At 40.4% G+C, this 13,821-nt stretch overlaps 1 protein-coding gene across 1 annotated transcript in view; it reads left to right on the top strand.

Moving 5' to 3' along the window:
- Nucleotides 1–214: 214 nt before the first annotated feature.
- LOC122813786 (keratin-associated protein 5-4) overlaps nt 215–13,821 on the top strand; it is a 172,850-nt gene continuing 159,243 nt past the window's right edge. The window contains exon 1 of the mRNA XM_044086289.1: nt 215–350. The gene's annotated coding sequence lies outside the window, so the exon portion shown is untranslated. The remainder of the gene's footprint in view (nt 351–13,821) is intronic.

Raw genomic sequence — 13,821 nt, 5'->3', positions numbered from 1 at the left:
CGATTTTGGGCCTTTTCCCCATTGTTTTTGGCTTTGTCCAGACTTCGTGTTGAGAGGTATGGACGAGATATGTGTCTTTTTTTTATTATTCAAATGATAGGCTAATTAGGTGATCAGATATTTTGAGCGTGTTTAATTTGGGCTGGATGTACCGTTTGTTTCCTCCCACTATGCTTACTGGAGCTGCTCACTTTCGTTGACGGTTGCCATAGTTTTGAGAGACGCTGCATGTAGCCAACTTATCTCGCGAGAATGTAGGATTGACGGATTGAAGGCTGTTGAGTGTGGGGTAATAGCTGCCTGTAATATCTGGGCCCACTGAAAGAAACAAATAGTGGTAGCAGTGAGGGGTAAGTGAGATTTGCTCTTCATGTACAGTTGCAATGTATGACGTTTACATTTAACTCTCTTGTTGCACCAACCACTCCTTCTCCGATTCCCGTTTAGCATATTGTATATGCTCATGGTTCATTCTGTGCCTGCGGTGCGCAGCTTTTTCTTCTGATTACGTGCCTACTTTGTCTTTGTTTTTTGTTTTTTTTTTTACTGCAGTTTCATCTGTTTACCTGTTTAATCCCCTATTACTCTTTTGTCCGAGCTCTAGTACGAACTCCCTGTTTACAAGATCTGTCTTTCCCAAAATTCTCTCACGTGTCCTTAGTTAATGCACATTTTGTTGATTACTTTACTGTATTTCTCCCAGAAGCAATACGTTTGCAGGAACATTTAAGACCGAAATTCATTTGCTTGTTTTACAGCCGGGGCAGCAGAGTTCCTGTATTACTTTCTGGCAGGGTTTGAAATTATTATTATTATTTTTTAATCAGCAGGCTAACCGTAATTTTTGAGTTTACTGCCTTTGCCTCAGACTCGATGCTTCTTGTGTATCATTTTGATTTAATTTTACATGCATCTCAACCTCAGCGCAAGAAATCTGAACAAAGCCAACAATGATGGGGAGGACAAAACCTTAAAAAAATGGGTATCATTTAAATATTGCTCATAAATTTAAATATTTTTTTATGAGGAACACCAGAAATATGAGACAAAAATCTTGACATTTTGCAAAAATTATGTTCTGAAATATATTGAGAGGAACATTCTTTATTTTGAGTCTTAAAAAGTCCATATTCGTCATTGAAAGGGTCTGTCACACATTCATTGTTAATTTTTTTTATATCCATGGCAACTAACACTGACTCATATAACAAGTTATTTTGATGAATTACTAAGTGTAACGTAACAGGTTTGAAATATCATGTAAGCTTCCTAGTTGAAGCTGCTAGTAAGCTAATGCAAAGATGATGTTGGTAAGTGTTCCACATTATGAGAGGCAGTGCTCCAGATTCTGGCTATAAAAAGTTGAGAGTCATGCTTACATTTATGTATATTTTCCAAAAATACGGTATATCTAAGACCTGGATATACCTTGATACAGTAGTTCTTCAGTGTTAGGCTTTTCGTTTTTTTTTCTCTCTTCTAATGTCAAAGATCTCATACTTCTTAGCCACAACTTGAAAAAATGAGTTTTGCTTATTTTACCTTTGTCTTTGTATTTCCTTATACCATGTATTTATTTACTTACTTATGTAGAGGGAGGCCAGCAAACGACTGCCATCAGCAAACACAAGCACAATGCCAGGCGTCATCACCTTCATCTTATGTGATTTGACTTTAGCAGCACATGTAAGAGGGAATATCCAGCTACATGCTGAACTGGTTATGGATGGCACCACCTATACTCAACTGGAGGTAATAGCCAACTCGTTAGCTGACAGATTTGGAGAAAACTTCACCCTCCTGTCCCCTCCATTCATCCCCCAAAGTATACCTTCCACCATTCCTCAGCCTGATATCTCAAGAGAGCAGGTCATCTCGGCACTCTCCAAGGCTAAAAACATGGCATCAGTGGGACCAGAGAACATCCCATGTTGCCTTTTAAACTACCTAAAACATGACCTAGCAGATCCACTTAGACCCTTCTTTAACCACAGCCTGCAAACTGGCTGTGTTCCAGTGGAAGGGAAGAACAGCAACAAGAAGCCCTCTGCACAAAGGAGAACCATCAACCTACCCAGGGAATTACAGGCCCATAAGCTTGACTAGCCTCATTTACAAGACCATGGAAAGAATCATTGTGGACCTTATTAACAAGAATATAAGTAATCTCCAAATTCTAAATAACAACCCAGTTCAGATTCGTTAAAGGTAGCTCATGCCTGTTAAATATGGTTCACTTCTTAGAGAAAGTTACCAAGGCCCTGGATAAGGGAAAGACAGTGCATACTGCCTGTCTTGACCTAGCTAAGGCATTTGGCACAATCCCCCACTCGGGTATTATAGAGAAACTCTCCCAGTTGAGAATTAACCCCTACATTATCAGATGGATAGGCACCAACAGGATACATACTGTCAAAGTGGGTAACTTCACTTCTAGCAGAAGACTAGTCACCAGTGGTATACCAAGGAGTTCTGTGCTGGACCCCTTACTGTTCTGAATTTATTTCTCAGAAGTCCAAGCAAACTTGGACGGCCTATGGCTGACCAAGTTCACTGACAATAGCAAACTGTGAGCAATCATTGAGTCCCATACTGATGTTAATATACTGCAGACAGGGTTAACACAGACAATTGATTGGTGCCAAAGCCACGGATTGAAGCGAAATTCAAAAAATGCATTATTATTCTCTTTGGGAAAGCTGACATCCCTTATAATTATATTATAGACAGCACCCCCTGCCCCCATGTAGACCCAGTGGTACATGATCTAGGTTGATAGCAGTATGAGCTTTGACCACCATGTATCCTCAGTAGTAAGGAAATCCTTCTATGTGGCACATCTGGTAAGTAAAGGCATGGCATCTAGAGCTGAGGATGTCATAATCCCAGTATATTCTGCCCTCATCAGACCAGGAATTGAGTACAATGCTCCCTTTTGCAGGTACCTCACAAGACACTTGGCAGTCTCTCTGACCCAGCCCTGATTGAAATGCTACACATTGGTAACAGACTGCACGAGGGTCATTCGCTCCAGGGATCTTAACTTAGCCGCTGACATGAACAGGTCATGCTGGAGAGATAAGATGCATCTCCCAGAGACTGCCACTTCTGTGGAACAAGCTTCCAGTTAACGTGAAACAGAGCCCCTCCCTTACCCTCTTCAGGCTAGATCAATGGACGGGTGACTGCAAATTCACCCCTGGAGTGGCACCTGTGTCTCTCCTGGACAGAAGAAGTTGGTTTAACCTACAATAGACCCTTACCTTTGTGATCTTCTCTTATCTAACCATCGACAACTGGGACAACTCAGGATAAATATGGCTAGGCTTGTAAGGGTTCTAGGGCTGTTAGCCTAGTAACCTTCTATGAATCTGAGTGCACATTTATGAGTGTATAAATATACACATACATGCACGCAAATGTGTGTGTATGTATGTGTGCATATAATGCTGCTGCCGTTTGCAACTTGTTGACTGTAAGGTATTTAATAATTGTTTATTAAGAAGAATGTTAAATAAATAAATAATTTCACATATATGCAATACATAACATTTATTAGATCATTTTCTTTGGTTGCCCGACCCCCCCCCCCCCAACAATTACATGTTTTTTTTTCTGTATTACGTTTGATATTCCTCCTTTGTTCTTCGCATGTTCATTTCATAGGATAGTATTCTTTGAATATGATTTTTGCTTGCAGTCTTCCTTATTTGCACTATCAGTGGTGCAACAAGGTAGCACACTCCCTTTGGTACAGAAAGCTGTGGTTTCTGTTCCCACACCAGGTAGAGCGACTGCTGGCACTGCATTGCAATATAAGGGGGGGGGGGGTTGCACTCCTGAGTAGTCTTTCAGAGGACACATTTAAATTGAGACCCCATCTGCTTGAGTTGGAAGTAGCTCAGGTGAATGTAAAAGATGGTACCTATCAAAAATGGTATGGGAAAGTTCCTCAATGACCTGGCCAGATTTCTTGATCTTTCTGAATGTTTTATGTCGTGTCTTAACACCTGTCTTCAGATTGAGTGTGTAACAGAGCAGAGCATTGGATTAGATGAGGGCATGTTTCATTTTGCGTGTGTTTAAAGATGTGGTATATATATTTTAAAGGCTTGTGTTGATGCAAGGGATTTGTATTGGAAACAATGTAAAAATATGTTGGATGACTAGTTTTAGAAGCCTCGTAGCACACTTCAAGGAACTTGCATTAGGAGCTTTGTAACACTATATAGGGTGATCACAGTTTTAGAAGCATGGTAACACAGTGCATTAACAAATAATCCCTGATTCCTCTGCAACAAGGCAGATGTAATGACAGTTATTCTAATTTTTGTAATATGTTTCCTTGAACTGCACAGTGGTTCCACAACAAGCTATCTGAAACAAGATGCCTCAGCACAGTATGACCAGTGTACTTAACACAGCTGGCAGATTTTGACATTCCTTCTGGCACAGTCACATGGTCTAGCAGTTTAGGATTATGATTAATACAGTAATCTTCATCCTGTAGTCCAGGTTTGATTCCATCACTTCCTTTTTGACTGTTGCGTGACTTTGAGCAAGTTGTTTAGCCAGTCAGTGCTGCAGGGTTGAGTTTGAAAAGGAGTCATGTGGAACAGTGCTGTGCCCCATTTAACAGATACAGGTGCACATGTTTTCAGTTGCAGAGCATTAATACCTTTCCTGCACTGTTGGCTGAGTGATTGCTTCATACAGTAGTGATGACAAATGAGCAAAAGCACAGAAATGCAAACAGCACTCCAGAATAATAAAGAACAACATTTTTTGGGGGGAGGGTGTATATGAACTGTATAATAATGTTTCTTTATAAAAACTGTATAATTGAATATGAACTTACTAAAGTTTTGCAACTATGTAAACCTAACAGTCTACACTATTTGAAGTACATAATAAGTGTACTTGCACTGTTTACTGCATCTGAGCCTGAGTCATAGCTCAGTCCATCTAACCAATTACAAAATAGTAAATAAAAATAAATCCATTTACTTTTCTTTCCACTTGGTGTGCTGTATCACCTGGCTTCCTCTAGGTGACAACAAATTAATAGTTGTCAGACTAGCATTTAGTTTACCAGACTGACTGCTTCCTTTCATAGATTTATAGTGTTTACAAGGCAGAGTTACAATCCATGAACTGTAACCAGTTTACTGACTCCAACCTTCATAGGGTACATCCTGCTTCCATGAGGGTAATACAAGTGAGGCATGTGATGAATTTATGGGTATCTATCCAGTCTTCAGTGTTTGCCTTAAAGGAAGCAAGGTTATCACTCTTGTTTTTTATATAATTAAAGGTTATTCCAAAAGTTGGAGATAGCATTAAATAATAAATCTGACTTTCCAGTGTGTCTCATTTATTTGTTGAAGGAGCTTCAAGTGTTTTTATTTATTTTATTTATTTTACATTTGTTAACCGGGATGGTCCGACTGGATACATGTCCGTTTTCAGCGGAGTCCCGGGCAGAAAAGCTCCAGACACATAACAATTTACAAATTTTAGGTACATAGCACTAAGTAACAGTGATTACAAAAAATAGATAGTACAATAGTTACAGTTACAGAACGTACAGGCTGATTACAGGCATAGTGGAATACATCCATCCATGAGGACTGAGGCATACTTTCAGTTGAGGTAGTAGATAATTGATACCTTATTACCTAGGGTTTAAGATATTAGATTATTGGTGTTCATCTGAGTGTTTGTAGAGCCATTTGTTTTGTGAAGGTTTAGGAGATTAGGTGGGTTGGATCCTTAACAGTGTGGAATGCTAGCCATAAATGACTGAGCAGGAGTCTGTAAGACACAGAGTATAGGGAGACAACTGCAAGCCTGTCTTGGTAGCTAAGGACCTTTACTCCAGTGATGATCTTTGTCAGAAACCTCTGAGGTCTTTTTTGCTGTGTGATGCATTTGAATATGGAAAAAGGGCATTATATTCTAGAATTTGTTTGATTATGGCAGAGTATAGAAGAAGAATAACCACTTTTAACCTTGCTAACATACCTCTAGTTATTAATTGAACTAGCTAGAAGGATTTACTGACTACTGTTACTACATGGTGGTCAAAGGGTATAGAGTTGTGTATGAAGGTGCTGAGTTCTCTGATGACCATGTCAGTCTCGAGTGAGACGTTGTCTATACCGTAAGCTGTTGTTGAGATTTGGTCACCAAAGATGACAGTGCTACAAGTCTTTTGCATTAATGTAAGCCTGTTTCCAATTCACTATTGATTTTATATGGTTTAATCTTTGCTGTAGTATCATGGTATCAGATGCTGAGCAAACAATGACACCCAGTTTGCAGTCAGCAACAGCTTTAATTAGCTATATGTTTTTGGGTTAATGGTTTGGAGATCTGAGAAGAAGATCCCAAGCAGAAAGGTTTGAAGTACTGAGCCCTGAAGAACACCACTAGTCACCTTTTTGCTTTCTGAGGTGGCACCTGATGCTTTTTTTTTATTATTATTATTATTATTATTGATATATATGTGTGTGTGTATATATATATATAGATATATATATAGATATATATATATATATATATATATATATATATATATATATATATATATATATACATACATAGGTTCATAGGTTCATACTAGGCTATCTGCCCTAGGGCATTTATAAGCCTAGCCAGAATGTGTTTGGCTTTCGCCACCTATTTTAAATTAATTTTGCTATGCCCTTTTTTTGAGGGTAGTATACTGTGCCTCTGTCTAACAGTGACACAGAAGTCATACCCGGGGTAAACCTACGAATTCCCATCCACTCATCAAGATTCCTCTTGAAGAGAGTCAATGAGGGACTCTGCCTAACCTGGACTGGGATTTTATTCCAGAGTGAAGGGAGCCTCTGGGTTATGAATCTGTCCCTCCAGCATGTCCTATTTATTTCAGTGCTGAGGTTCAAGTCTCTCGAGCGTGTAGCTCGATAGGATTTGGATTTTCTGAGGTGCAGCATGTCCATTATTTCCGGGTTGGACATGGCTTTATACGTCAGGCACAGATCGCCTCTGAACAGGCGGTATGCCACTGAGTAGAGCTGGAGTTTCTTTAACCGGGCAGCATATGGCATCTGTTTGAGCCCTTTGATCCTCTTGGTGAGGTACTTTTGGGGTCTTTCCAGTTGCTGCAGGTGTCTGGTAAGGTACATCCCAAAAGGAGCATTGTACTCAATTATGGGCCTGATGAGGGATGAGTAAAGAGGCACGATGACCTCCCCTGATCTAGATGTGAATCACTTCATGATTAGGTGGGCTATATAAAATGTTTTTCTAACCACTTTGGCCACGTGGTTGTCAAATGAGAGATTGCTATCAACTTGGGTCCCCAGGTCCCTAATTACTTCTTCTGTACTTAATGGATTACCACCTATGTGCTAATTTGTGGGCACTTTGTTTTTGCCAAAGGGGATGACTATACACTTTTTGGCGTTTAGCTTGAGGCCATAGCTCTGGCACCAGTTGTCTGTTTCTATGAGGCCCTTTTGGAGGATGCTTGTGTCGGCTGGAGAGTTGATTATGGCGCCCAGTTTGCAGTCATCTGCGAACTTGGTCAGCCACAGTCCTTCCGTGTTGGCCTGTACCTCCGAGAAATATATACTGATCAAGAGAGGTTCCAGGACTGAGCCTTGTGGGACGCCACTTGTAACTGGTTTGGAGTCTGACATGGCTCCAGCAATTCTAACCATGTGGGTTCTGTCCTTGAGCCAGTTTGCAACCCGTCTAGTGACATAGGGGTTTATATTTAAGCTGGTGAGCTTATCTATAATGCCCGAGTGGGGTATTGTATCGAAGGCTTTTGCGAGGTCCAGGTAGGCTGTGTGGACCACCTTCCCCTCGTCAATGGCCTTGGTGACTGTTTCAAAGAAATCAACCAGGTTTAAGAGGCAGGATCTGCCCTTAACAAAGCCGAACTAGGTAGGATCCAGTGTCTGTAGGTCCCCAATATCTTTATTTATGAGGTCCATGATTATCCTTTCCATAGCTTTGCAGACCAAGCTAGTCAGGCTTATGGGGCGATAGTTTCCAGGATCCGTTGAGGCACCACCTTTGTGGAGAGGGACCACAGTTGCTGTACGCCACTCTTTGGGTACATATCCTGTAGTAAGGCTGAGATTGAACAGTAGTTTTATGTTTGGGTTTAGCTCTTCTTGGAGTTCATGTAGGATGCAGCCCGGGACACCGTCTGGTCCCATTGATGCTGTGTTTTTGCTTTGGAGAGGGCGGCTCTTACCTGAGCATCCGAGATGTCAGGGGCAGCACTCTGCTGGAATAGATATTTGCCTTTTGGTGGGAGGAGAAGTTTGCGCTGAACCTGTCAGCTAGGATGTTGGCAATGTCTGTGGGTTCGGTGTATTTTTGTCATTTTGGACTAATTCTGAGCATATCTGGGAATTACCACCCAGGTTCCTAACATAACTAAAGAAAGCCTTGTGATTATCCTTAGTGTCCTGTGCAATTTTTCTCTCAAAGCTGGCCTTAGACGATTTTATGAGTGCCCGTAGTTTTTTGCTAATACTGATCAGAGATGCCTTCTCTTTTTGGAATTTTGCTCTATCATTTAGTAGCTTCCTCCTTCTATTGTATAGCTTGTTTATGGCTGTGGTCCACCAGACAGGACGTCTGCCTTTGGAGGATTGGGTCTTGGTTTTATTTGGGATCGCATGATCCATGCATTCCTGAAGGTGTTCATAGAATGCGTTTATAAAGGATTCTGCGGTCTGGGCCGTATTCTTCACAGGCCTGGGGGCTTTGAAGGATTCCACCTCGGTTTTGAGCACTGTGAAATTTGCTTTAGAGAAGTTTTTCACTGTGGTTTTCTGCGCAGGCGGTGGTGTCGGGATGTGAACATCCAGTGAGATTAGTTTATGGTCTGATCTTACCAGTGAGGGATACACTTCTGGTCTGGAGCATAGAGTCCCCATGTTGGTGATGATCAGGTCCAGTATGTTTTCCCCTCTTGTGGGAGTGGTAACAAGTTGTTCCATAGCATTTGAGTTTATAAATTCTAGGAACCTTTGGGCTAGTGTGTTGGAGCTAGAGTAATGCTCCCAGTCTATGTTTGGGTAGTTGAAGTCGCCCAATATAATGGTGTTTGGAGAAACCTTCATATTTTCCAGTGTTCTCATGAAGGCTGAGTGGGGTTCCTGGGTTAGGGAGGGTGGTCTGTAGCAGGCTATAAACTGGAAGGCAGTTTTACCCACTGTTAGTTGCACATGGATAGTCTCTGATGCTTTGTGCTGTGCCACCAACCTGGAGGTGTGGGTATCTTTGTATCTTTTATACACATATACATATATATATATATATCTGTTGACCAGGTAAACCCGCTGGACGAGTTGACCTGTTTCAGGGGTGACCTAGCAGCACTGTCTGGTTAAGTGATGTGCTCAGAGTTGTACAGTACACCAATGAGGGTGGAAGGAATCAAACCCTGTACACTGGGCACAGGAAACTGCTCATCAACATCTTAAATATTTAGAACTGCTTTAATTACATGGTTTCTGTCTCTTAGCCATATTGCTGTCCATCGTATAAACCTAAGGTGCTAAATCTAGGCCTTTAAGCTTATTTACAGTTGCATCCTGATGAATAGTGTCAGGCACTGGCCAGGTCCAGGTATGCTATATGACAGTTATCCACAGCTTCATTAACTTTCTCAAAGAAGTTTACTAAATTAAGTGGACATGATCTGTCTCTGTCAAAACCATATTGATGCTGGTCTACATCAGCAAGATTTTTTATGCTGGTGCTTATGAAATCAGATGTAGTACACTTCATGGCTTTGCAAGTTAGGCTTGTTAGGTTAATGGGTCATCTATAGTTCCCAGGATATGAGGTGGGGCTCTGTTTTGGAGAGACATATCAACAGCAATTTTCCATACCTCAGGCGCATACCCTGCGGCAGTACTTAAGATGAGCAGTTTTAGGAGATAGGGTGAATTTTGCACTGTTGAATAAACAATCAGGCAGATTGTTGGGGCACGTAGAAGAGGTATTTTTAGCTTTAAAGTGCAGGTAGGACATCTTGAGGGGATGTCTTGGGAATTTTGTGGAACTTTAATAACTTTTACTGGTGTGAAGTTGGGACTGAAGTTTTACTTTATTTTTTTTTTCTTACCACTGCTGTCTTCAGATACACCTGTGTTTTTGCATACTATAGTCCCGGCTTCTGCAGCACTCGTACATTTTTAGGCTCCCCAGTGTGACCCACAGCAAAAAAAAATTCTCTACCAGGAGAGCTTCTGTGTATGGAGTCAGTCCTGCCCATGCCCTGCGTTTAAGTTATAGAAGGCTGTACCTGCTGGCACTGCAGAGCAGCATGAGTCAAGCAAAGCACCATCACATTGCAGCTGGAGCTGGGGAGGCATTTTTTTCCTTGGCCTTAAGCCCCATCCACATGCTAATGCCCATTTTGTGTTGTATGGTGGGTGGGCAACGAGGTGTAACTTGAGGGTATGCTCTTGCTGCAGAGGCCATGCCTCCTCAGTTCTCCCACTCATCACAGTGATCTTTCTTCAAGCCCTGGCTTCCACCAGGACTCTCTATAAGATCAACCCAGTATTTTCCATCCCCCAGGATAGATTCATCATCCTCCCCTGCTGTGCCATCAAATTCCTGACTTGTTACCCGAACTCTTATTGCCTGGACAATAGTAGAGGCTTTATCAGTCTTCACCAGTCACATAGCCAGTAAATTGATATTACATTTATTTGCAAGTATTTTAGCAATATATTTAGGAACAGAATGTGTAATGCCATTATGAATTACCTTAGACCATTGCTGAATGTTATTGCTTAATTTCCTCCTTCAAGCCCTAACTAAAACAACACTTGAATCACACTGGGCACATGCTCCTCACCTAGGTAATTACATTTTCCCTTGTTACCTCACCCTCCCTATCCTTTTATAGCATCTATCCCCTTCTACACAACATACCTTTCTACCAATCCTCCTCGGTTTCCTTTGGATCTTAATCTTGACTTTACATTTCAATTTCTGTCTGACCTTCGCAGTTTATCCATCTCCTTCAGATACTTTCTGCCATTTTCTTATAATCAGATTCTGTGTCAGTAAGTACCCTAGTATTCTCTCCTCCTACTATCCTCAACTCATCAACCACATAATGCGTCTCTTTCTCTTCTAGTTGCAAACTATCTACCTACTATAGCAATAACCCACGCCTGGGTGTGGGTAATGCTGGATTTACCCACAGTTGGTGTGGTTTGGTCACGAGGGCGAAGCCTGAGTGGCCAAACAAAGCCAACCGTGGGTAAATCCAGCATTACCCACACCAAGCGTTATTATATTATACAATGACATTATTTAAAAAAAAAAAATACTTACTTTTCTTAAATAATGGCATTGTATAATGCCTCCTTGCTGCCCTTCCGCAGCTGTCTGGTATTCTGTGGCAGTTCTGATGTACTGCGCATGCGTATGCCTACGCAGTACATCAGAGCTGTGGGCAAAAGCAACGGAGAAAGCAAGATCTCCGTTGCTTTTTACAAACTGTTTCGCTATGTTAAATGGGTTTAACATAGAGAGACAGCTTTAAAAAAAGCAACGGAGAATCTCTGTTGCTTTTTTAAAGCTGTCTCGCTATGTTAAACCCATTTAACATAGCGAGACAGTTTTGAAAAAGCAATGGAGAAAGCAAGATCTCCGTTGCTTTTTACAAACTGTATCGCTATGTTAAACTCATTTAACATAGCGAGAGAGCTTTAAAAAAAGCAAACGAGAATCTCCATTGCTTTTTTTTAAAGCTGTCTCGCTATGTTAAACTCGTTTAACATATCGAGTCAGTGTGAAGCAATGGAGATCTTACGTTCTCCGTTGCTGTAAAAAAAAGAGTTATAGTAAATTACTATAACTCTGATTTACAACGTGCACGCTGACCAATCAACATGCAGGTTTTTGAATATTAATGGGGGATTGTTGTATGACTGTTTCTCTCTCTTTACCTCAGTTTATACTGTAGCACTCCTTGTCTGTGTTATATCTAATATCTGCTTGTCACATATATTTTGCACACTGTTTGCATGCTAAATGTTTAAAATACTTGGAATTTAATATTATTTGTAATGTCACCACAGAAGAAATATCTGTTTTATATTTGTATAGTGTCACTACGGAACAATTGCCTGTTAGTTCATAAGGTATCTGGTTACAATCTATGTAATGTATCTTTGTAAAAAAATGTTTTGTCATGGGTATGTTAATATCTACTGGAACTTTTTTTTTTCTCTGCTAAAAATAGGCTTTGCCCAGTTGGAATTTTGTGGTAAACAAAGACATTAAATTGATTGATTGATGTTTATGGTTATCCTTGGCTTCAGATGCCAATTTAATGTCTATTCTTTGATTTTCCTTATGGTAACTGAACTTTTTGCTGATCTTTTTGATAATGTCTTTAATGTGGGTAGATTTTGATTTATTACAGATCTTAATTAGAACTTTTAGTAACCATAACTACTTGATTCTGATGGATTAAAATAGTCAGAGTACAAAGATATGTAATTAAATAACTGAGATTTTTTATTTATACTTTTTGTTTCCCAGATTCGTCCTACTAGGCCAGTGGCCCCTTTACGGGGGAGACCTGAGGTGCTATTCATACTAACTAGGGGAAGTTAGGCAAGGGCACCAAGAAATTTTGCCTACTCTTTTTAATATCTGCACTGGGACCTTTTACATCTACCTGAGCTTCCACCAGCTCAGGCATATGAGACCTTGGTTTAACATCTCATCTCAAGGATGGCATATACAAGAATGCAGTATTTGAAATTAATCCAACCATCTAGTGTAGGAATAGAACCCTTGGCATTTTGCCCTAAAGGTGAGGGTGCTACCTCTTGAGCTATTGAACCTGCAAACAAATTCATTAACATTTTCATCCGTCTCCAAGGAAAATGGCACTGACACAGACAAAAAACTCTACCAAGCAAATATACTCTTTATGGTTGACTGAAATGACACCAACCAAAATAATTTAGATCTGAATGTTTTGGGCTATCACCGTACCTCTCAACATATTTGGTTAAGAATTCTGGACAAAGATAAAAATAATGGGGGGGGTATCAGCAGCATTTTTTTATATATTAGTCTAATTTGCTTAATAGAACAAGGTTTGTGCTTGTATGTATTTTTGAACAATAAGAAGTATGAAACTCTGACTGGCTTTGCCGACTGACTGTAATCATGAGTGATTTGACAGAAAATCAAAAATGTTAATGAGGCACAGGACCGATATTTGAAGCAAAATCGGGGACATTCTGGAAAGAATAGGGAGAGTTGAGAGGTACAGGTAGCACTCAAAATGGGATGTCTGGTCACAATAACCCAGTCCAGGACTGGATACTACTTTGGGTATGCAAGATTTTAATTGATGCAGTTCTGATTTTCTGGATGTTGTTATACTGTCTATAAACAAGTCTTAGCAGAAGACTTTAAGAATTTGTAGTTTTAATGACGGAGATATTTAAAACTACATATCTTTAAGTTTTTATATAGAGGTTTATTCATTTTCATACAGTTTAGTATGGTTTGGCCTTTCCATAACACCAAAAAAAGCCCAAGAATTAAAGAAACTGCAGCAATAATCATTTTTCTATCTTCAAAATATGGAACACTGTAATAACTGTCATAAGGGTGTCACAGTGGCACAGCGGATAATGTTGTTATCTCACAACAAGATGTTCCCCAGTTCAGTTCTTGGCTGGGGAGCCTTCTGTGCGGAGTCTACATCTTCTTCCTGCGTGCACAGTGGTTTTCTCCAAATGCTCCAGTTTCCTCCTA

Source organism: Protopterus annectens, chromosome 10.part0 (assembly GCF_019279795.1).
Source record: "Protopterus annectens isolate FY-2018-M chromosome 10.part0, PAN1.0, whole genome shotgun sequence".
NCBI lineage: Eukaryota > Metazoa > Chordata > Ceratodontiformes > Protopteridae > Protopterus > Protopterus annectens.
This window is presented reverse-complemented; position numbering and strand designations above follow the sequence as displayed.